Source organism: Pseudorca crassidens, chromosome 13 (assembly GCF_039906515.1).
Source record: "Pseudorca crassidens isolate mPseCra1 chromosome 13, mPseCra1.hap1, whole genome shotgun sequence".
NCBI lineage: Eukaryota > Metazoa > Chordata > Mammalia > Artiodactyla > Delphinidae > Pseudorca > Pseudorca crassidens.
Window position 1 is genome coordinate 66530754 of NC_090308.1, and position 24864 is coordinate 66555617.

Consider the following 24864-nt stretch of genomic DNA (forward strand, 5'->3'; position numbering starts at 1 on the left):
ACTCTAAGTGTGATACTAAAGGGAAGTTTAGTGTGCTCTGGCAATATATAGCTCAGGGAATGAAACTAGCCTGGGAGATCAGGGAAGGCCCCTTTAAGGAAGTAGAATTTCAGCTGACACATGATGGGTGAATACGAATGCACCAGACGCAAAAGCACTCCAGGTGGAGCAAGCAGCCTGTGCAGAGGCCCAGAGGCCAGAAGATAGTGTAGCACGTTAGACAAGCTGGAAGAAGTCCAGTGTGGACGGATGACAGAAAGCAAAGAGAAGTGCAATAGTTAATTTTATGTGTCAATCTGGCTGGGCCACGGGGTGCACAGATATGTAAACATTCTGGATGTTTCTGTAAGGTTGTTTTTAGATGAGATTAACATTTTAATCAGTGGACTTTGAGTAAAGCAGATTGCCCTCCATAATGTGGGTGGGCCTCATCTAATCAGTTGAAAGCCTGACTAGAACGAGAAGACCAGCGTCCTCCAAGCAAGAGAGAATTCTCTGGCAGACTGCCTTTGGACCTCATCTGCAACATCAGCTCTTTCTGGTTCTCCAGCAGACGGCTTTCAGACTGGAACTGAAACATCGGCTCTCCTGAGTCTCCAGTCTACTGGACCACCCTGCAGATTCTGGATTTGCCAACTTCCATAATCACAACAGCCAAATCCTTATAATAAATCTCCTTCTATATATGTATATACACATAGCCCATTGGTCTGTCTCTCTGGAGAACCCTGACTAATACAGGGAGTAAGGAGAGACGAGGTGGTGTTGTGGGTGGAAGCCACTCAAAAGCTCCAGTGATCCCAGTGGTTAAGTCACAGGATGAGAGGGCAAGGAAGGTGTATGGGGCAATGGGGAGCCCTGGGAGGGCCTTTGAGAGGAAGCCCTATGGTCAGGTCTGCGATTTTGAAATGGTCCGTGTGGTGCAGCATGAAGGGCGGAGGGCGGGGCAACGGTAGAGCCCCGGGTTACCGGTGGGGCTCTCGCTGCTGCAGCGTCAGCAGATGTAGAGGCTTGGACTGGGGTTAGGACGGAGAGATGCTGAAATAGAAGGATCCATGAAAGAGCGAGGAGCTTTCATCCACGTGGTTGGCCATTAATGTCTTTTCTCTTTGAAAAGGGAGATAAAGCATCCCGTAATTCTCCTTCAAGGAAAGTACAATGGATCCACTGGTTCTTCCCATTGGAACATATTTATTTGCCCATATCTTCCATTCTATTGATGCCTCTATCTCCTTTCGTCAGCCTAACAGTGACATAACCGTGAAAACAGGAGCCAAGAGAAAGAACAGATGGGAACGTTGGCTCAATTCCCGGATGGGAGCACACCTCCCACCCACTGGGGAGGGGTGCATGGTCACAGGCACACTGAGCCACCTCTTGTTTACACAGACACAGCTCTCTGGGGTGCACAGCAACAAGGATCAGCTCCTTCACTTACAACTCCTGAAACAGACTGAGGATAATAAAGCCTCCCATGAACTCCCACGGCTGCATTTTTAGATCCCTGTAGTGCAAACAATCTCAAGCATCTTTTTAACCCTTGACATTCAAATACAGTGGCTGAATAAACAGATTTGCTCCTCAGAGCAACCTCTGTACTTTTTAAATGGTCTGCCACCGCTCAGTACAAAGAAAGGGGGGGCCAGGAGAGCTCGGTGGGACTGTTGCTGGAACCTCTCCACCCCCAGCGAGGTACGACGTTCAGAATCAGGTTATACGTTTATCTTGGGAATATTTTCAAAGCAAGTCCTCCTGGCACAGTGTCCTGCATTCTTTATTTATTCCTCCAACCTGGGCCCTTCCTGCGGCCTGGACTGGCCCCGAGCTGGAGCGCTGTGAGTGGCCGGCCTGATGCTGTCTGGGCACTGCGCAAAGTGAGGACCGCTGATGCTCTGTCTCTCTGAAAAGGAACTAGGCTCCTTAACTCCCTGCTGCCACTGAAGGGGTGTTATGACTCACTTAAGGTCACCCCAGAATCAGGCCACAAAAAAAGGGATTCCAAACAGCCTTCAGTTCCCACCCTGTATGATATTAAGATAGTTTAGGAGGCCTCCCTCCGTGCCCAATGCAGGAAATAGTAAATGGGGCGTAAATTCCCCTGCAGACTCTCAACCACTGAGAGCTGGCCAGGCCCCCCGACAGTCCTCTCTCCAGCTGTGGCCACACGGCAGAGCCTGCACGGGCACAGGCCTCCCGGGGCTCTCTTCCTTGAGGGTTCACAGATGAAGGATGCCGGGGCAAGGCTGAACGGAGGGAATGGGACGCTCAGAATCCCCACTTCTTCGGTTCACGGTTGTTTAACCGTCTTGGCCCTCCATATGTCAGTGCCAGGGCATCTGGGAAATAAATACAGGACGGGACAGATCACTCAAGGACCTCTCAAAGCCTAGGGTAGCCAGACCACACGCATGCACCCACCCACACACACACACACACACACACAATCAGTACCTTAGAAGCAAACCAGCAAGCAGCTCATGGCAGCAAGAGGTTACTGCAGGAAATAATTAAAGTACACACAAAAACAACAAGATGAAGATGCTGGCTTCCCAGCGACAGACCAGACAGGAGGACTACAACCTGCCCAGCTGCCCTCAAGGCTAGGGTGTGAGTCTCTAGGAATGGAGCCCTGGGCATAGGCAACCATGTCTAATTTTCTTAAAACAGAGCAGATAGAGGTCCTGTGGATGCCGAAGTTGAGCTGAGGGCATTTCCCTTTCCTGCTGAAGGTTATAATTCTACCCCTGCTATTCCAGCTCCTCTTCCATGAGGGTGAAAAGTATATGAACTGACGTTATTCCCTTTTATCCAATTGCATACGAGCTCATTTCATTATAGAAACATGCTCTGTAGCCAACAAACTGCACCATTATTACACTCTAGAGGTAAGAGCAGGTAGCATTAGGACTAGTCTCTGATATTAGACACCAACGCCGCCCAAGAGACTGATTCAAGCAGTGAACTCCTCAAGGGTAGTGACTTCAACAGACTTGCTGCGACATGCTCAGCACCTAACACAGTAGTGTCCTAAGTGGTTGTTGAATGAATAAGTGAAAACAGACTCTCCAGCCACTGAAGAAACGGAGCAGAGGTGTGGGGCTGGCAGCCTTGGCACACGGCAAATCCTGCGACAGCAAACCTTTCACAGAATCACTTATGGTGAAAACAGAGAACTCTAGATCCAGAAAGGACTGGAAGCTCTTCTCTGGGCAGGATAAGAATGGGTTACCAAGATGATAAATATAAAAAGAACTGTCCCCTTGTGACCACAGAACAGTATCTCTGAGCTTTTCTTATGGAAGGTTCAGTGCTTGGTTTTGTCACTTTTGGTGACATACCTAAGTATGCATACCCCCCCAAAGACCCTGAAGTCCTCCAACCATAAGCTGGCCCAGTAACAGACAAAGCCTTCCTTAAACAACAAGGTCCTACTGTATAGCACAGGGAACTATATTTAATATTCTGGGACAAACCATAATGGAAAAGAATATAAAAAAGAGTGTCTATATGTGTAAAATTGTCACTTTGCTGTACAGCAGAAATTAACACAACATTGTAAATCAACTATACTTCAATAAAAAAATAAGGAAAACGCTTTCTTGAAACATTTTCTCCTTAGATCCTTCACATGACAGTCTTCGAAGGCAAGTTCCCTTTTTATATTTACTGAGAGCCAGCCCTCCCAGGCCTCTCCCGTGAAGACAGCTGCTCACGGATACAAAGAAGCAAACTGCCTCTCAGAGAGAAAAGGAAGATGCAAATCTCATTCACCGCAAAACTGACTGCCTGGTGTGTCACGGCTCCTTAAACATCACCCTCTCCTGAGGCCTACCCTCCAGCACTACGGTACACATTAACCCAGTTAACTGCGTGAGAATAAAACAATGGGCTCTCGGGGGAAACCTGCCATCTCCTTCTGACCTAGGCAGACCCAGGGCACAGAAGGTCATCCCTGCTTTGACGCCTAGGAATGCTTGTGACCTGGAGCAATCCCTAGTCCCTGCACCTTTGACTCCCCTGACGTGCTGAAGGCTGGATGTCAGGAGGGTTGGGACCGGGCTTCAGGCCACTAGAATTGATCCCTTCCTCCGCATGTAGTGCTGGGGCCAGATACCTAAGACCAGCTGGGTGCAAGTCGAAATGAGTGGAGCTCAAGGCCATGAGACTCTCCCTCCTAATTTGCTGTGAAGAAAAGGGAAAAAAAATTCTATGAGAACCATCTCTATTTTTTTTTTTTTTTTTTTTTTTTTTTGGCTGTGCAGCAGTTTGCGGGATCTTAGTTCCCAGACCAGGGATTGACCAGGGTTCAATCCCTGGTCGGAGAGCTAAGATCCCACAAGCCATGCACTGTGGCTAAAAAAATAAAATAAATTAGTTGGTTTTTTTGTTTTGTTTTTTGTTTTTTTTCAGTTCAGATTATAAAACAACGTATACAGGACTTCCTCGGTGGTGCAGTGGGTAAGAATCCGCCTGCCAATGCAGGGGACACGGGTTCAAGCCCTGGCCGGGAAGATCCCACATGCTGCGGAGCAACTAAGCCCGCGAGCCACAGCTACTGAGCCCGCGTGCCACAACTACTGAAGCCCGTGCACCGAGAGCTCGTGCTCCCATGTTCTCACAGACTCACACTCCTTTCTTTCAGGTCATTTATCTCAGTCTATATAACCTACTCATTTTAACGATTCTTTGCTTGTCTGTCTCCAATTCAACTGTGAACACCACGAAAGCAGGAACCGTGTCAGTTTTTGCTGTTCAAAGTATCTTTAGTACCTAGCACAGCACTTGGTACAAGGTAGGAAAGTAATGACCATTTAATGAATGAATCAGTGAAGGTATGAAGACACTGGCTTTGCTCTCAACCACTTGCAGATAGGCATGTATCAAAAAAATATATAAATAAAAAAATTTAAAAATCAAGCAATTGACCAGTAAGATCCCAGGATCCAAGTTGGTGTTACCATTGTTTATCCACATCCCACTACATATCCTAACAACCATAGGAAAACAAACAGCTGGGTTTCTACTCTACTTGGCAATTTTTAACTATCAAAAGGACAAGGTCATTTCTCTTTTTAAGTTTTGCCACTGAATGTTTAGGAGTGGTCAGAATAAACAAGTATCAGTTTTTCCTTACAGCAAGTTGTAAAGATGATTATGTTGACTGCACATAATTAATTGAACATAACTCACCTATCTGGACTATCAATCCCAATTTCTTCATCTGTAATGGTTCCACTGTAAGTTGATTTTTTTCCACTTGACGTTTTTAATCAGTTTCTCCACAAATTCTTTAACAAATATAATACTATATTGAAGAAAAATAATGGGTGTCAGACTTTCAACCTACCTGAATTTCATCAGATTTGTTGCTTGATTCTATTAATACAATAAAAGAAACCAGCTCTGTAGTAACAATGGAATTTCATCATGCTTCCTTTCACAATGTATTAAAAATTACACAGCTGTCATCACTATAATCAAAGAAAGAACTGCATTCCACGAATTTAATCTGAAATAGCAATTAAAATCTAGAAGCTGACTGTAACAAAGTTATTAAACTACTACTCGTTCAAAGAAGTTATGGAAAAGCTGACTTACATCAGATCAACTGTATTAGTTTCTTTTGGCTGCTGTAACAAATTACCACTTAGGGCCCACCATTTAGGGCCCACTCAGATAATCTAGGATAAAAGCCTCCTCTCAAGATCTTTAACTTAATCACATTGGGGCAGCATACAAAATATCAATAGTATTCACTCTTTATCATGTAAAGTAATATTCACAGGTTCTGGGGATTAGGAAGTGAATATATCTTTAGAGGGCCATTTTGTCTGCCAACCACACCACCCCTACTACCGATAATAACCAGAGAAGCCCACCAGAACACGAAAAAATCTGTTTGAAGACATCAGAGAGCTACCAGGGCAGCAAGGACCTACACAGCCACGAACATGAAGAAAAGGTTAGTGTAAAGAGGGTGAGTCAACCGTCTGCAGTCACATTTCCTTTGTGGCATTTGCCGATTTGCAAGTAGCTGCCAGGAGACTTCAGCGAACAGAGCCAGTTAGAAGGGCCTGAGTACATCCCCTACACTTCAGTGGAGGAACCCTGAAAAGGGCTCATCACCCTAGGAATAAGGATAAAGTAGGAAGAAACTAGCCCTCACGGAATCGATTCTGGTGAAATCAAAGAGTGAGAGAAGAAATGTACAGTTCATACATGCAGTTAACGTCTGATGTCCAGAACACATAAAGAGTGGCTCCAAAACCGTTAAGAAAAAGACAGGGGGGGGCTTCCCTGGTGGCGCAGTGGTTGAGAGTCCGCCTGCCGATGCAGGGGACGCGGGTTCGTGCCCCGGTCCGGGAGGATCCCACATGCCGCGGAGCGGCTGGGCCCGTGAGCCATGGCCGCTGAGCCTGCGCGTCCGGAGCCTGTGCTCCGCAATGAGAGAGGCCACAACAGTGAGAGGCCTGCGTACCGCAAAAAAAAAAAAAAAAAAAAAAAGACAGGGAATTCCCTGGCAGTCCAGTGGTTAGGACTCCGTGCTTCCACTGCAGGGGACACAGGTTCAATCCCTGGTCGGGGAACTAAGATCCTGCATGCCTCGAAGCACGGCCAAAAGAGAAAAGAGGAAAAAAAAATAAAAGAAAAAGATAGACAATCCAGTGGGAGAATGGTCCAGACTCTTGAACAGGTAATTTCACAGAAGAGGCTACCTGGATAGCAAAGAAACATATGGAAAGGTGCTCAACTTCAAAAGTCATCAAGGGAAAAGAAAATAACCATTCTGACAAGAATGATTAAGATTTTAAAAGACTGAAAATACCAAGTGTTGGCACAGATCTGGAGCAATGGAAATTCTCCCACACCTCCGGTTGGGGGTGTACACTGACAAGTGTTCAGTAGTGCCAAATACAGACATATCCTATGCCCGGACAATTCCAACTCTAGGTATGTAATCCACTGAAAGGCAAACACATATACACCAAAGGACATACGGGGAATGTTCACTGCAGCATCACTCATAATTGTAAAAAAACTGTAAAATAAGTTATTGGTAATCAATCTGAACATAAGGATAATGTAAATTGTCTCTATCTCCAACAAATATGCTATGACAGGCTACTGAGGATGTCTTATGTGCACTGTAATTCCATTTATGATTTGACTACTTAAGTAACTGAAATGTGACAGAATTTGATAATTCTTGTTGTCACAAATTGAAACTTTAATTTTTCCACCAAGTTATAATTTTCTAAATTTATCTATAGAAGTAACAAATACATCCTGAATCCCTTTACCATGCCATAAATAGGGAGACACTAATTCTTTTATAATGAAGTATAAACTTTTCTGTCTCTTCTGTGAAGCTCACTGCCACCTAACACTGGCATCAATGCCTTTCTATTCCAGAATAAAATTAACCAAAGTATTTGAGTTATGTTCTGAAGGAGTTATTGTTTAGTAATTGTTTAGTGCTTTAGTAGCACACAAAGTTGAAAATAAAGTTTTAAATACAGATAATTTTTTTAAATCCATAGGGCAACAAAAATGTCCATCAAGAGCAGAAGGGATAAATTGTGATGCATTCTGACTATACAGCAATGCAAATCAATAAGTGATAACCGCATGGACAAACCTCACAACACAGAAAGGACGCACGGTACAATTCTCCTTATATAAAACTCAGAAATAGGCGAAAGGAACCTATCGTGTTAGAAGTCAGGAGAGTGATCTGAGGAGGAAGGCAGGTATTAACTGGGAGGATGTGAAAGGCTTCTGGGTTGCCGGCAGCATTCAATTTCCTAATCTGGGTGATAGTTATGTTTGCTTTGTGAAAACTCATCCATCTGTATGTTCATGATTTGTGCACTTTTCAGCTGGTACACTATATTTCAATCCAAAAACATGGTTAGGGCTTCCCTGGTGGCGCAGTGGTTGGGAATCCGCCTGCCAATGCAGGGGACACGGGTTTGAGCCCTTGTCCGGGAAGATCCCACATGCCACAGAGCAACTAAGCCCGTGAGCCACAACTACTGAGCCTGCGCTCTACAGCCCGCGAGCCACAAGTACTGAGCCCGCATGCCCAGAGCCCGTGCTCCACAACAAGACAAGCCACCGCAATGAGAAGCCTGTGCACCGTAACAAAGAGTAGCCCCCACTCGCTGCAACTAGAGAAAGCCCATGCACAGCAACAAAGACCCAATGCAGCCAAAAATTAATAAATTAATTTAAAAAAAAAGGTTAAAGCTCTAAACCTCTGGATCTGAATTTTCTGAGAGGAAACCACTCACTCGTCTAAGAAAAGCAAAGCAACAGGATGATTCCTTTCCAGATTAGCTGAGAAATCTCCCCCAGCCCAATCAGGATCTTTGGTTAAAATTGACACTGATGTATAAAGTGCTGCAGCAGCCATTCTCTAAGCTTAGTGGCATTTCTGACACTGCCAAGTAATTAGTTCACTGATTTTGCAAAAGCACTGAAAATACCTCCTTCTGGTCAAAATCCAAGTGCACAGCCACAGAGGAGCTTCTGCTACTCCCTGAGCAGCCCTGGCCTGCAGCTGCACACTGCACAGCAGCTCCCGGGGACGTTCGGGGGTTCTGCAAACCCGGGACTGCACCTCCGCCCGCCCCCGCCAAGTGTAGGCAGAGACACTCAATGGTTGTTTTCAAAAACAAAACCAACAGGTGGCTCAGATTTGCCTCATGGCAGTTCCTGAGGGAGGGGAGAGAGTAGGGTACAAAGAGCGATATATCTGAAAGATAAAAATTTAACATTGTTCCTTTGTTTTTTTGATCCCGAGTTCTGGCCTCTCTCCGGGCTATGCTTGGAGTTTAGCGAATATAGAATTTACTGTTTTTTAAAAATATTGCTGCAAGTTTACGTTGGAGGTAACAATTATCGTCAAATTCTAGAACATTTGCATGTTGAGGTTTAAGTGGTTCACAGAGGCTGACAACGTGGCCCTGCACCTGCTCTCAACTTGGATTCCCCAGGACTGAAACAATAGTCAGGGTAACCCTATGATCAGAACCATTCTCAAGACCAAACCACGGGTCAGTGTCTCTGCCATTGTGGCCATCCATCTCCTCTCTCTCCATTTCCCTCCACTTCCCTTTCAGGAGATAACACACAGGTATTCAGTGACTCACCATAAAAATCATCTAGCAAATCTTAGGGCAATTTAGAAAACAAAACTAATTTAAATTTAGTTCTTTTCTTCTCTAGGAAATAGTAACATCAACAATATCATGACCAAATTATTGATAATAGCAAAAACAATGGCAAAACATTTTATTGAGCCAGGTACTACACTAAGAACTATACATGCATCATTCTAACAAGCTCACAAGTCTATTCATGTTATTATACTATTCTTATCCCCATTTTACAGATAGGAAATAAAGCCTAAAAAAGGTTTAGTAACTTGCCTATAGCCTCTTAGCTAAAGAATGTAGGTATGGGCCTCAAGCCTAGACTTAATCACTGTACTATTCTGCCTCCTGGTGTTTTGTTTTTGTTTTTTGCAGTACACACGCCTCTCACTGTTGTGGCCTCTCCCGTTGCGGAGCACAGGCTCCGGACGCGCAGGCTCAGCAGCCGTGGCTCACGGGCCCAGCCGCTCCGCGGCATGTGGGATCCTCCCAGACCGGGGCACGAACCCGTGTCCCCTGCATCGGCAGGCGGACTCTCAACCACTGCACCACCAGGGAAGCCCCCTCCTGGTGTTTTGAATGATGTCGGCTGAGTACTCAGGGAAAGGCAGACAGGCTGCCCAGGCTTGGGTTTGCAGGTGGGAGTAGGAATTCCACAGGCCGGCAAGCCAGCAGTGCCTGCAGTACTACTCAGAGCAGTAAGAACCTCCCAAGGTCTCAGTGTGTGCCTCTGAGAAGTGGGTCTCATCCCCAGCCAAGTATACAGGGACAGCAGGTTTCCCTGGAGAGGAGGGAATTCAGTGAGGTCCTGAGAAAAGTGTGGGTTTGGGAAGAGTCTATGGAGGAACAGGAATCTATAGGGTGTGGTGACCCTGTAACCTACTACTCCACCTCAGCCCTAAAGGGGGCATTTTATTTAGGACTCACCCCACATCAAGTGCGTGGCCTTCACTGGGCCTGCCTCTCAACCTTCATGGTAAGCCCTGAGACAGAAGTTTCTGGATCAACAGGAGACCAAGATTGCTAGCAGGTTATTCTCTTGCCCCCTTACCCTCCATCCAGGGCAATGCTGGAGCTACCAGCTGCCAGCTACTGCCGCCCTGCTCTCAGCCCCTGCCATTGGAGCCATCCACTCATCCAGCAGGTAGCTACTGAGCACCTACTACGTGCCAGGCACTGGGTGCCGGAGTCACAACACAGAACAAAGCAGACAGATCCCTGCCCTCATGGAACTTACCTTCTATATGAATCCATTTATATGAAATGTGCAGAAAAGGCAAATCTACAGAGACAGAAAGTAGCTTTGTAGTTGCCTAGGGTTGGGGGGAGGGGCTGGAGTGACTGCTAAGGGGTAAGGGTTGTGGGGAGGTTCTTTTCGGAGTGATAATAATGTTCTAAAATTGATTATGGTGATGGCTGCACAATTCTGACTATATTAAAAACCACTTCATTGCACACCTTAAATAGGTGAACTGTCTGTATGTGAATTATATCTCAATAGAACTGTTGTATTAAAAATATAATAAGGACCCAAACCCAGAACTTTCAACCTCAAGCTCCATGCTATTTCTATAGTACTAGCCCGCCTTCTATATATATATACGGAAGAAAGTGAATGCTATCCAATGAGGTACTGGAAAGACAAATAATAATCTGGGTAAATAATAACGTGAATAAGTAAAATAATTCAAAAAATTGGAGAGACCTTTGTGTCCAGCTTATTACTAATGTACTCCTTAAAATATTAGGCACATCAATACATCAGTCAGGATAGGCTCAGTAACAAACAAACCCCAAATCTCAGGGCTCAACGGGAGTTTATTTCACACTCCAGCTCTGTCCACCTAGGGTTGGCTGGGGCTCTGTTTCCTCTCTGATTTGCCCAGGCTGACAAGCCATCAGGGCACAGGTAAAGACAGATCTGGAGGGTCACACAATAGTGATCACATGATCTAGCCCAGAAGTGACACAACACACTTTTCACAACTTGGTGGCCAGAAGTAGTCACATGGCTCCACAAACACAAGGAGGTGGGAAGCACAAGCCCATCACATGCCTAGAAAACAGAAAGGTTTGAAGATTTGAAGGTTTGAAGATTCAGTCAGTAGCACTGATGTTTGTACACGGTATTAGGGCGTACTGTGGTTAAGAGCATGGGTTGTGCAGCCAGCATGCAGTCACTCTCTAGCTAGACATCACCACCTCACCTCAGAGAAGTCAATAGGATCTCTTCATGCCTCAGTTTCCTCATCCAGAAAATGGGGATAGTAATAGTATGTGCCTCCTAGGTTTGTTAGAAGATTAAGTGAGTATTTCTATCTGTAAGGAATTTAGAACAGTTCCTGGCAAGTGCTAATATCATAAGTACTACACAACTTGTATTATTTTGGGGAAAAAAATTTTAAGGCAATGTTTTTATTTATTTTTGTAATATAATTAATGGATGGGCATTGTGTGAAGTATCAGCACAGAAGCCAACACATACAAAGTAGGTACAAAATAAATGGCAGCCTTTATTAGCAGAATACCAGGAGGCCCAGGCCCCGCTTGGCCAGGCCTTGAACCAGCTGCCCGGTCCTTTGGCTTCCAGGTTTCTTTCTTATCTTTAAAAGAGGAGCTGTACAAGGTGATTGCCAAGGTTCTACAGCACTAAACACTTGGAATTTTTTGATTCATGGGTCACTGACTTGGCCTGATAAGGTATTTTTCATTGTTTACTCTTCATTCTTTGACCATAAAGGATAATCTTCCCCTCCGAATCAAGAGGACACTAATACGTTCTCTACCTCATTCAGGAAGGTCAACCTTCCCTGGATTCTGCCCCCTGGGCAGGCCTACCTTTGCTGCCACTGCAGCCCAACTACCAGGAAGCAGTCAGGAGAGAAGCAGGTCCTGGGTGCACTTCTAAGAAAGAGCCTCACCTCCCAGGAGAGCAGAGAGGGTGGATAACAGTCATCCAGAGGGCAGCTGGCCTCCCCCGGAGCAGGCTGAGCTCACCTCCGCCCACTACTGGGTGAGGACCTCAACACCCACGCACCCACGCAGAAGCCCCCTGCCCACCTTCACCCTCCCACCCATGTCCCGGGTGGTGGATGCACCTGTGTTAAAGGGGCAGCAGCTGTCACTGTGGGTTTGGGAAGAGTCTATGGAGGAACAGGAATCTATAGGGTGTGGTGACCCTGTAACCTACTACTCCACCTCAGCCCTAAAGGGGGCATTTTATTTAGGACTCACCCCACATCAAGTGCGTGGCCTTCACTGGGCCTGCCTCTCAACCTTCATGGTAAGCCCTGAGACAGAAGTTTCTGGATCAACAGGAGACCAAGATTGCTAGCAGGTTATTCTCTTGCCCCCTTACCCTCCATCCAGGGCAATGCTGGAGCTACCAGCTGCCAGCTACTGCCGCCCTGCTCTCAGCCCCTGCCATTGGAGCCATCCACTCATCCAGCAGGTAGCTACTGAGCACCTACTACGTGCCAGGCACTGGGTGCCGGAGTCACAACACAGAACAAAGCAGACAGATCCCTGCCCTCATGGAACTTACCTTCTATATGAATCCATTTATATGAAATGTGCAGAAAAGGCAAATCTACAGAGACAGAAAGTAGCTTTGTAGTTGCCTAGGGTTGGGGGGAGGGGCTGGAGTGACTGCTAAGGGGTAAGGTTGTGGGGAGGGGGCCTCTCACTGTTGTGGCCTCTCCCGTTGCGGAGCACAGGCTCCGGACGCGCAGGCTCAGCGGCCATGGCTCACGGGCCCAGCCGCTCCACGGCATGTGGGATCCTCCCGGACCGGGGCATGAACCCGTGTCCCCTGCATCGGCAGGCGGACTCTCAACCACTGCACCACCAGGGAAGCCCAGCACCCATTTTTTAATAAGGAAAAATATTAAATATTTAACTTGTCTAAAATTTCCATACAGAATGTTTTCACTTTTTTAATGATAAGCTTGAGTGTGCATCTGTGGTTGTAACTTCTTTTTTCTTTGGCTGTGCCTCTCAGCTTGCGGGCATCTTAGTTCCCCAACCAGGGATTGACCCGGCAACCTCGGCAGTGAAAGCTCGGAGTCCTAACCACTGGGTCGCCAGGGAATTCCCTGTGGTCGTAACTTTTTATATTAGGTTATATATTTGCAATTGTAATGTAATTTTTTCATTGAAGTAGAGTTGATTTACAACGTGTTAATTACTGCTGGACAGCAAAGTAATTCAGTTATTCATATATATACATTCTTCTTTATATTCTTTTCCATTATGGTTTATCTCAGGATATTGAATATAGTTCCCTGTGCTATACAGTACGACCTTGTTGTTTATCCATTCTCTGTATAAAAGCTTAAACCTACTAACCCCAACCTCCCACTCCATCCCTCCCCCAATCCCCTCCTCCTTGGCAACCACCAGTCTCAGAAGCACCCATTTGAAACTGCCTTGTTCCATCTTTGAAGGTTCAAGCCCTCAGGCATGTGACTGAGCCCTCTTGGGAATGGATTGTCCAGCCCGTCAAGTTGCAGATGACTGTAACCCCTTGCCAGTGTCTGGACTACAGCCTCACAGGGGACCCCGAGCTGGTACCACTCAGAGAAGCCACTCCCCAACTCCTGACTCACAAGAGCTAAATGAGATAATAAATGCTTATTGTTTTAAATAAGCTCCAGGAATTCCCTGGTGGTCCAGTGGTGAAGACGCCATGCTTCCACTGCCATGGGCCTGGGTTCAATCCCTGGCTGGGGAACTAAGATCCCACAAACCACAAGGAGCAGCACCCCCCCCCAAAAAAAAAAAAGCCCTTAAGTTTGGGGTAATTTGTTATGCAGCAATACCTAACTGACTGTAAGTGATAAAGCACCTATAATGATAAGTAATGAAGCAATTTTAATAAAATACTGATGGTGGAATTTAGGTGGTGGTGGGTACACAGGTGTTCACTGTAAAATTCTTTCAGCTTTGCTGTGTGCAGGAAAATTTTCGTAATCAAATGTTGGAGAAGAAAGTGCAGGCTGCACAACAAAAAACTGGCAGCTGGATCAGTCCATGACGCAGCATCAGTTATGGTTCCTGAACGACAGAAGAGAGTGATTTGAAAGGGTTACCAAGGAATATAGTATGTTTTGGAAACAGCTGTCTTTAGAGTGTTATTTATTATATATATTTTAAAGTATCCATTTGTGTATATAAAGTAGTATTAGATGTATTTTACTCATTTTTTTATCCCAACCTCCAATTTTCAAAAAGACACCGATCTTCCAATTTCAGGTTTTATCATCCAGGGCACTTTTCAAGAACCCTATGACTGACAGGACTTAGTATTATGTCAAAAGTAATTTATCCTTTAGATGAGGCCACCGGAATCCATTTATCCTACCCTGTGCTTTGCTTTGTTTGTTCTGTCTGATTTAGTTCCCAAACTAATTAGGCTAGCTTAATTCCCTGTTGCTTTGTCAGGTAATGGTTAGAGGAATTTGATTAACTTTTACAAAATGTACTTGACACAAAGCTGCAAGAAATGGCTATTTCTGGGCTCCAGAGAAATCAGACTGGTCAGAGCAGTGTCGATGCCAGTTCATGTTTTCCTTAACCTTTACCTGGACCTGACACCCACTCCTGCACATTTTTACAGTGAAAACAGTCTGCTAAAATTTCTGTTCATACCAAATGTTGATACTGTAATTTTAGATAAATAGTGTGACTAGCCTAGTCTTTTTATGTAATGACATGAACCATAAAAACATTTTGTGATAAACAGAAATCCAGACTCATTACTTTCTCCAAATATAAATAAACCGAAATCTGCCCGTCAGTGATGAGGCCCACTTTGTTTATTTTATAGACATCACAGGGTCATCACAGTGTAATTATGAGCTCCTCCATTACAAAGTACACAGCACTGTACTAAAGATAAGCTTGGGAAATACTGACAGTTGGATCTGGTGTTTAACGTAGAGTTTTATGTTGTGGGTGGGATCTTCTCAACACCGGCCAAGCTAACAAGACCAGAAGAAGGGGCCCTGCCATGCTCACCGCAGACAAGCGGGAGGTCACGGGGACTGGGGGTCGCTTGTTTAACCTCACCTCATCCTCTTCCTGGTTAGCTTCCAGAAAGCTAAAAACTACACTTTGCAGATCCCACACCTGCAACTAGTGATTGGGATGTGATCCAACTAGAGGCACCTCTGCCAAATTAGGAAGCCAAGAGGAGGCCTGGCCTGTACAGCGGAGACTGGGGAGCAAGGTGCGGACACGGGAGGTTTTTCTGTAGCCGCTTTCCAGGACCATTCTCCTGCCTGGTGGTGGCAGGCCTCTCTCCACTCAGGCTGCCTGATCCCTGAAACAAAGGCAGGGAGTGGGTTCTATTTTTTTAAGTTAATTTATATTTTATTGAAGTATAACTGATTTATAATGTTGTGTTAGTTTCAGGTGTACAGCAAAGTGATTCAGTTATACACATACATGTGTGTGTATATATATACATATGTACACACACATACATATATATTCTTTTTCAGATTCTTTTCCCATATAGGTTATTACAAAATATTGAGTATAGTTCCCTGTGCTATACAGCAGGTCCTTGTTGGTTATCTATTTTATATATAGTAGTGTGTACCTGCTAATCCCAAATTCCTAATTTATCCCTACCCCATACCTTTCCCCTTTGGTGACCATAAGTTTGTTTTTGAAGTCTGTGAGTCTGTTTCTGTTTGTAAATAAGTTTATTTGTATCATCTTTTTAGAGTCCACATGTAAGTGATATCATATGGTATTTGTCTTTGACTTACTTCACTTAGTATGATAATCTCTAGGTCCATCCATGTTGCTGCAAATGGCATTATTTCATTCTTTTTTATGGCTGAGTAATATTCCACTGTGTGTGTGTGTGTGTGTGTGTGTGTGTGTGTGTGTGTATACCACATCATTTAAGTTGCTTCCATGTCATGGCTATTGTAAACAGTGCTGCAATGAATATTGGGGTGCATGTATCTTTTCAAATTATGGTTTTCTCTGGATATATGGCCAGGAGTAGGATTGCCAGATCATATGGTAGCTCTATTTTTAGCTATTTAAGGAACCTCCATACTGTTCTCCACAGCGGCTGCACCAATATACATTCCCACCAACAGTGCAGGAGGGTTTCCTTTTCAGGGAGTGGGTTCTTGAATCCACAGCCCCAGTTAACATCCTCTGAGTTGGGAGCCTGCTGGTAGGCCTGTCCTTCAAACTCCTGGGAATCACCCCAGGGCCAAGCCTACGGCTCCTCAGGGCTCTCTCTCTTCCGTAAGTCTGTGACCACTTAATCCCCATCTCTTCCTGCTTAAAGTATCGATACTTAGAGTGGTTTGTTTCCTGCACTGAATCCTTACTTATTCACAACAGAAATCCTATGTCTTTTAAATTATTAAAAAATGCTAATGCAATTTACCCTCTTCCGTTTACTTTCCAAAGCTCAATCTCTCAACATGGGTGAAGGGCAGCAAAGGCCTGGAGTGAACAAGAATACAGAGGCCTGGTAAGGAGTGGAGAACCACATAGTGCCAGGGTAGGGTCAGGCCCACTGCCTGCAGGGGGTGGAGGATGCCCGGGGAAACCAAAACCAAAAGGCTGAACTCAAGTAGATGTAACGGGCCGATGAGCTGCAGCACCCGCCTGTGGACACACAGGGCCTGGAAACCAGGCTCAATGCTTTACTGTCAAAGCTCACACCACATGAAGTGTGACGGAGCAGCTCTTTTCCATGTGTGATTTAATCAAGCACTTCCCCGCTGTGGTTTCACAGTGATCTAGATCTGCAGTTAAAGGGAAAGGCAGGAAGCATTCTACTTGGTTCAAAGCCAGTGATTCTGAGTTCCAGTCCCAATGGTGCTACTGCTGGCCAGGTGGACAATCCCTGACCTGTTTCCTGTGTGTGTCAGGACTGTCCTGCAAGACGACAAGCCCCTCAATAACAATAGTAGCAGCTGGCCTTTACTGAGGACCCGCCACATGCCAGGACCCTGTATGCATCTCACTTAACCTCACAACCACTCCATCAGGTGGATATTAATCAAGAGGTCCAGAATGTAACCACTTTGCCTCGTTTTCCTACCACCATCCTGGTCCAGGCCTCCATCCCATCTCACCTGTGCGCTGCACAGCCTCTTGCCTGTTCTTTCTGTTCCAGCCCTTCCCCTCACCCCACGACTGTTTCTCATCACAACTGCCAAGGTGATGAAACCTCAAGTCAGATCGTGTCACTCTTCTACATTTTCAAACTCCCTTCCCCCAGCCCCGAACACGGCTTCCCATACAGCCCAGAATAAAAGCGCAGGTCTGTGCAAAGCCGTCTGGGATCTGCTCCCCCTTTCCTCTCTGATCGCATCCTCTAGTCCGCTGGCCCACTCTACCCCACTCTACACTGGCCTCCCTGCTACTCTTCCAACATAAGAGGTACCCCTGCCTCAGGACCTTTGTTCCTCTATATAGTATGTAAATGGCCCTCCCCCTCAGCCCCTACGGGTGTTTGCACAGATGTTACCTCACTGGTGATGCCTTCTCCGACTACCTTGCTTAAAATTACAGTCTTAGCATTTAGCACTACTTACGATATTTTGTTTACTGTGTTTCGCCCTCTAGCATCACAACGGTAGGAATTGTTTTGTTCAAGGCTAGATCAGCCACATAGTAGTCACGTAACAAATATTTGTTGAATGAAATAAATAAATGAAGAACCTAAGGCATTAGGTAGCTTCCCACGTTTGCAGAGGTAGCAGGGTGCAGTGGTAGGAGCCAAATTCAGGTTCCATCTGACTCAGAAGCCCACACTCTGTACAGGGCACCCTCCTTCCATACAGGAAACCCTCCTTCCACATCCCAGGGGCTGTTAGAGACGCAGCAGGAGTAAGATAAATATGTGCACTCATGTGATCCTACTTTCTGTCCTCTTCTCCACCCATGAGAGGGGCTCCTCCTTAGACGCTGGGCCCATCCACACTGCTTCCTAACCGGGCAGAGAACATGACTCAGAGGCAGTGGGACCCACTTTCCTCGTCCTCCTTCCAATCCTGCCTTGAGAGCCCCAGCAGCCAAAAGGCATCAGATCCACCCACCGTTCTAACGCAAAAAGCTGGGCACTGCCTGACAGGCACTGTAGTGTAGCCCAATCACTAACGTCGGCAAGAGGCCTTCTGCAGATTACCCCAGATTCCGCCGCAAGGACTGCAGCACTCTGCTGCCTGAGGACTGGAGAGAGTGGAGGGGCTCCTGCAGCACCAGCGGGAGGTTGGGGAGGGGGCGATGGAGGGGCTACAGCCTGGGTTAGACAGAACTAGGGGCAGCAGCAGCAGAGCCTGGGCCAAGCCAAGTCCTGTCAGGATCACCCCACCGGCACCCCTCCCTGTGTTGAATGCAATAAATTTTCCAGGAGGCAGACCGTCAGCTAGAGACTGGCAGGCTTTCTTGTCATACCCCACGCTGAGATCTCTGTGTTTTTAATTAAGTGAATTAATATAAATACCAGGCTTAGAATAGTACAATGTGAAGGCCTACATTTCTGTAGCTATTATCCTAATGGGATTTAATTGCTATATTTTCTTGACAACAGCCAAAAGCTCAAAAAGGGTCCTGTCAGGTAAGGAATGCGAGGATTGAATCTACATATGCTTTAAAAAGCTGTTTTTTCAAAATATTTATTTATTGGCTCAGACAGGTCTAAAAAATAAATAAGACTAGGCTGTAAACTTGGTAGCCAGGAATCTGGATTTATCTCTTTTCATGTCTATTGAGATGTTGAAATGGTTATTCTGCTTGAGATAGATTATTTTTATTATGGTTATGTTAATTATAGGAATGTTATGTTATTTTAAATGACTATATATATGTAAACAAAAAAATTTTTTTCAAGTAAATAGGCAGTGTAAATCCCAGTTCTACTATTGTAATGATTCCCATTATTGCTGTGAAGAAATGTGGCAGACCTCACGAGAAAAAATTACAAACATCCAATAACCAGTGAGGAAATGGAATAAACAGAAATTTTAGGGCAAGTGTAATTTAATGTTAACATAGGGGCTATAAGTAATGGTGCTAATTGTGTACAGTGGCGGCCAACTAGAACTTTCAGCCGAAAACCAACGAGGGTGAGAACCTGAAAATCTATCCTGCAAACCAGACCCATTAAATTAAAGGAGGAGAGAAATCGGACGGATCGGTGTGTGCTGGGGCATAATGTTGTCTGCACTACACAATTCAAGTCTACGCTTCGTTTTTGAAGAGAACTTTCTCATATTAAAGACTCAGCACCACGAAGCCTTTTCAATGAAAAGGAATGCAAAAGAAGAATCTTCATTACAGCACCCCATATCAGGGAACACACAAATAAATGCCCATTCACTCCAGTGTGAGAAACAAACTTTTTCAAGTGTCTCCAAGTGGATGTCACCCCTAAAGCCCCTCCCCAAGTCACTGAAATAAGTACTTTGCTTTGATGCAAAGACACTGCAGGATACACCGTTGACAGGCGTTTTGTTATGCTGTTTCCTTCCAGAGAGAGATGCCTGCGGCTTAGAGACAAGAGGTAAGGCCGAGCTCTGAATAAGCAGGGCCTTCTCAGGGCTGGGAGTCCTGTCAAGCTCATCAAAGGAATGTGTTTCTAAAAAAGAATGTTTAAGCTGAAGGAGTTCGAGCAACCCCATATGGACAGTGTGTGTGCTCTTGTGCAAAGGCCTTTCCCTTTTGCATGCAGACGTAAATGGAGCCCCGAGGTTTAAGCTGTGGAGGGCAGACCCAAGAGGCGTTTTTGGCTGAAAGAAAGTTTTCGTCTGTTTTTATAAGCATGTGCTCCTTAAAGGGCAAAACACTGGAAATACGTAGGAACTAGCCTGGTGCTTCCATAAGAGAAAATGATTAGACAGGTCTAGGTCTTGATGTTGTCGGTAGGATTTATGTATCCTGGAAAGAGAAGGCAACCTGGAAAAGGAGCATTCGGATCACACTGTGTCCCCCACTTGGAATGCAGCCTTGATGCTGGAGGCCTGAGGAATCAAGGAGGGTGCAGGAACAGATGTGAAAAGGAAGCCAGGCTAAACTGAAGAGAGGCACAGATGGGAAGGGGACCTTGGGCATTTCCTCCAGGTTGTCCAAGCCAGTGTAGCCAGGGGCTTCCCTAGTGGCGCAGTGGTTAAGAATCCGCCTGCCAATGCAGGGGTCATGGGATCGCGCCCTAGTCCGGGAAGATCCCACATGCCGTGGAGCAAATAAGCCCGTGAGCCACAACTACTGAGCCTGCGCTCTAGAGCCCGTGCTCTGGAACAAGAGAAGCCACCGCAATGAGAAGCCCGCGCACCACAACGAAGAGTGACCTCCGCTCGCCCCAAGTAGAGAAAGGCCGCGTGCAGCAACGAAGACCCAACGCAGCCAAAAATAAATAAATAAATAGAATTTAAAAATAAAAATATTAGAAGGGAAATCTGTTATCCTTATAGACAGATGTCTGAGTTAAGTATTGTAATTATATACTGCAGACCTGGTAGACACACCAGATTTATACATCACACCCTAGATTGCCACATGGAGAACCCTGAACACAGCAGGAGTGTTATATCTTAGCTAAATTACCAATTTAGCTCTTTTATCGTCTCCACTACCCAAGAACCCACGTTTTCTAAAGATATTTAACTCCTTAGCTCTAGAAAAGCAGGAGATAAACATACATGCATATACTAAACTATTTACAAAAAGTAAGTGATAGAACATCTGGGATTGGCTTCAAAATAATCCAAGAGGGTGGGAGAGAAAAGCAGAGGGGGCCAGCAGATGAAACAAGATTGACTGTAAGTCCCTAATTATTGAATCCGGGAGTGAGGCACGTGTGGGTGACTTGTACTAGTCTCTCTAGCTTTTTAATTGCCACAATAGAAAGTTGGGGTTTTTAAATAGCTCTGGAACAAATACTGATACATACTTCACAGATGAACCTAAAAAAAAGAAGCTGAATGAAAGTAGCCAAACACAAAAAAACAAATACTATATGATTCTGTTTATACGGAATGTTTAGAAAAGGCAAATGTATAGAGGCAGAAAGAAGACCGATGGTTGCCTGGAGCTAAAGGCAGGGGTTAGAACTGATTGCAAATGGGCACAAGCTAACGATGATGAGTGATGAAAATGTCCTAAAACTGCACTGTGGTGACGGCTGTACAACTGTAGAAATTTACTAAAATATATATGGATGTGTTATGGTATGTGAGTTATACCTCAATAAAGCTATTTTAAAAATAGCTCCAAAGACAGGGAGAGAGAGAAATGCATCCACTGTTATTTGTTAGTACTACACTTAGGAAGATAAGGTTTGCAGGAGTGATTAAAAAAAAAAAAAAAAAGAATTTTGACAAAAGAACACTTTTCAAGGATTTCACTAATGTCATAGAAAAGCAGCGTCTAGTCCTACATACCATTTCTCGTAGCCTTCCTACAAATCTGAAAATGAGAAATAGAAAAAGGAAAAAAGCAAACAAGGTCTGGGCAGTGAGTCCAGTGTTTCTGCAGAGCAGGAACTTACTAGACAAGGAGGAGGCCATTAGAACCCTCTGTTTACAAAAGCCATAAAGCAGGAGACAAAAAAACAAAAGTATGCCAAATAAAAAACAAGCAAAAACTAAACGTGGTTTAAAGGTTGTAATTCAATTTTAAATATCCTAAATTACCAGCTGGTACCAGCAACAATTTGTTTCTTTTTTTGTCATTCGGGAGAATCGAATCCATTCAAAATCACCTCAGATTAAACCCACCTAGTAAGGAAAATTAATCTGAAACTTCATTTTCTTTTGTAAAAGAAAGCATCTCTGACAAGTTAGAATTTACACCAAAACAGAATAAAGGGAGCTGCGAAATCATCCACAGCAGGGGCACTGTGCTTGCGGTAGAAGCTCTGTCTGCTGCAAAGTGAGAAGTAAGAACAACTTTAATTTTTCATCAGTATCGTCTATCAAACAATAACTGCTAGAATTTACACTTAGATGTTGGGACAAACTTCTTACTTCCAGACCTCATAAATTCTCAAATTCTGAAACTTAGTAAGTTTGTTGTCACTTGATAAAAAAAGCATTGGGATTTAAAGTTTAAATTTCCCCAGGGCACATTCCTCTAAAGGGCAAAGGGTGGGGAAGAGACAGATTTCCTGGGCCTGAGTGCAGACGGGCACCAGGCTTCACATCATCTCCTGCCCACATCTCCAGTTCACACACTGACTTCAGTTAGCGTCCTGCAAGATTGTTACAAACAGGATCCTGGCTGGTGATTCACTCTGCCCTCTGACAACCCTTAATCATGCCAACAGAACCTTACCTTCTAAGTACTCTAGATAACCCCCCACACACCCCTTTCTACACAGAATTCTGCTGTTATTCATTCAACCATTGTCTTCCCAAATGAGACTCCTAAGGACTTACAAAAAAACAAAACAAGGGACTTCCCCGGTGGTCCAGTGGTTAATACTCCAAGCTCCCAATGCAGGGGACCCGGTTCGATCCCAGGTCAGGGAACTAGATCCCGCATGTTGCAATGGAAGATTCCACGTGCCGCAGCTCCCCTACGGCGCAGCCAAATAAATAAATAAATATTAAAACAACAACAATCACAAAAACCCACTTGCTAATAATCCTTCTCTTCAGTGTTCCTGAGACCTGGAGAAGGATAACTCCAGAGTTTTCATTTTCAACAGGCTCAGTGCGATGTCCTGAAGACCTAAGGCAGCCCCCAATTAGCTCCGGGAGTCTGTCCCACCTTTAATGGGGGTCCTTGGGGTTGCACCCGAGCGCGCACACACGCTGGTCTGGAGTGGTAGCCCCGGGTTCCAATCCTGACTCCACCATCACTAGACGTGAGAACCTGGACAGGTCAAAAACTTTCTGAGCCTCAGTTTCTTCACTCCAAAAAATGGAGATAATACCTATGACTTGAAGGCAGTAAAAGGTTAAACAAGATAAAGAAAAAGTGTCCTAGAGAGCCCACAGCACAGGGCTGGGGTGAAATAAACGTAAGCCAAATTCGATATAATTAGCATACTGGATTCCTGCAAAGCTCTAGGAGAGAGTTTCAGTTTGACAAGCAAAAAAGCACTATTGTCTCATCCTGTGGTAGAGAGATAAGCCTGAAGAAGGGAACTGGAAAATACCGTGAAAGCAGGGCCTCCCATTCCCTGAAGCACCAGCAGGAGCTACTTACAGAGTCGTCGAGCCGATTCCATTTATTTCCTGCCTGTAAATCCCTTTATTTATTTATTACCTGTCTCCACGGCAGGAGACAGGCTGGCAACTACCTGCTCAGATGTGAGTCCATTAACAGATCTGGACCTGGTTCTGCCCTGGTCCTCCCTAGAGGGATCAGGTCATTTTGAAGGCAGACCCCTCCTCCCTGCTATGGAAAAGACCCTCCCACACCCTCCTCCCACCGACACCAGTCTTGAAGTTAGACCCACCCAGTCCCCACCCCCAGGCCACAGGGTTCCTGCCAAATCAGGTCCTTCAGATCCTTAGAATGACCACCGGGCTTCTTTTCAGCTGCCAGATGTTTCCAGGGTGGGCCCCAAACCGGCAATCATCTCCTCTTCCCACGTGGTGATTTATCTAAACTTCTCTCTGATGTCACAGTGAGTTTCCTAACATAAGCCCTCCTGGGTTGAATACAAACAATAACATTCAGGGAGGGGCAGGTGCTGCGTTCTAAGGCGTGGGGCAGGGGTGGGGGGAGAGTTGGGGAGCAGAGTGACCTGTAAACTGGTTCTGCTAAAGAAGACGGCATGCCCACGCTGCTAGGGCGTCTGGAGAGGCAAGACAGATTGACTGCAGGAGACGAGAGAGAACCCTGCAAGGAGCCACTTTGCCAATTAGGCAGCTGCAGCATGGAGCTCTCCAGAAGTTCCCCCATCGGCATAAGCTCGGTTGTTGATATAGTTTGGGTTGGCTTTTATGGTCTTTCTGAGTCTGGGAAATACTGCTTAAGAGAATTGTGACAAAGACACTCTCCTAACCAAACTCACATTGGCCCCCATCCGTGCCAGGCCTGCAGAGCCCAGTTTTAGCTAGAATCCCGCTATGTCAGTTTAGTACCCTTAATGCCTCCCACTCTTAATACCTGATCACCCTCAATATCTGATCAAATTCCTCATCCCCCACCATCTGGCCTTCAGCAAGAATCCTGTTCGTTTAGCAAGAATTCTTCCTACCCTTGAGGTCTCCTCTTAGTAATTTTCCCTCCACCCCTCCAACCTGCTCCTTGGCTATAAATCCCCACCTGTACTTGTCATATTCGGGGCACAGCCCAATCTCTCTCCCCTACAGCAGTAGTCGACACCTGTCACGATATTCCTGAATAAAGTCTTTCTTACCATTTTAACATGTGTCAATTTAATAATCCTTCCTTTAACAATGGTTAGTGGGTTGAACGGTGGCCCCCCAAAAGTTACGTCCATGCCCTAAGACTGGGAACCTGTGGGTATGACCTTACCTGGCAAAAGAGTGGATATTACTTTCGGGGGCCCTGAATGCAATCACATGTATCCTTATAAGAGAGAGGCAGAGGGCGTTTTGGGACACAGACATACAGAGACACAAAGAGGAACCAGTGATGTGAAGACAGAAGCAAAGACTGGAGTGATGGGGCCTCAAGCCAAGAAATATCTTCACCCCCGGTAGCTGCAAGAGTCAAGAACAGAATCTGCCCTAGAGCCTCTGGAGGG

The 24864-nt window shown here is 45.4% G+C and overlaps 1 protein-coding gene and 1 long non-coding RNA gene across 5 annotated transcripts in view; both read right to left on the minus strand.

The window, feature by feature from the left end:
* The window catches only part of ANKRD6 (ankyrin repeat domain 6), a 196250-nt gene that overhangs the window by 115192 nt on the left and 56194 nt on the right, over positions 1–24864 (minus strand). The window lies entirely within an intron of this gene.
* On the minus strand, positions 1080–12553 carry LOC137205044 (uncharacterized). The gene is made up of 4 exons (XR_010933974.1): positions 12393–12553; positions 11997–12079; positions 11366–11442; positions 1080–2336 (listed from the first exon to the last, which is right to left on the minus strand). It is a non-coding gene; the product is annotated as an uncharacterized lncRNA (long non-coding RNA).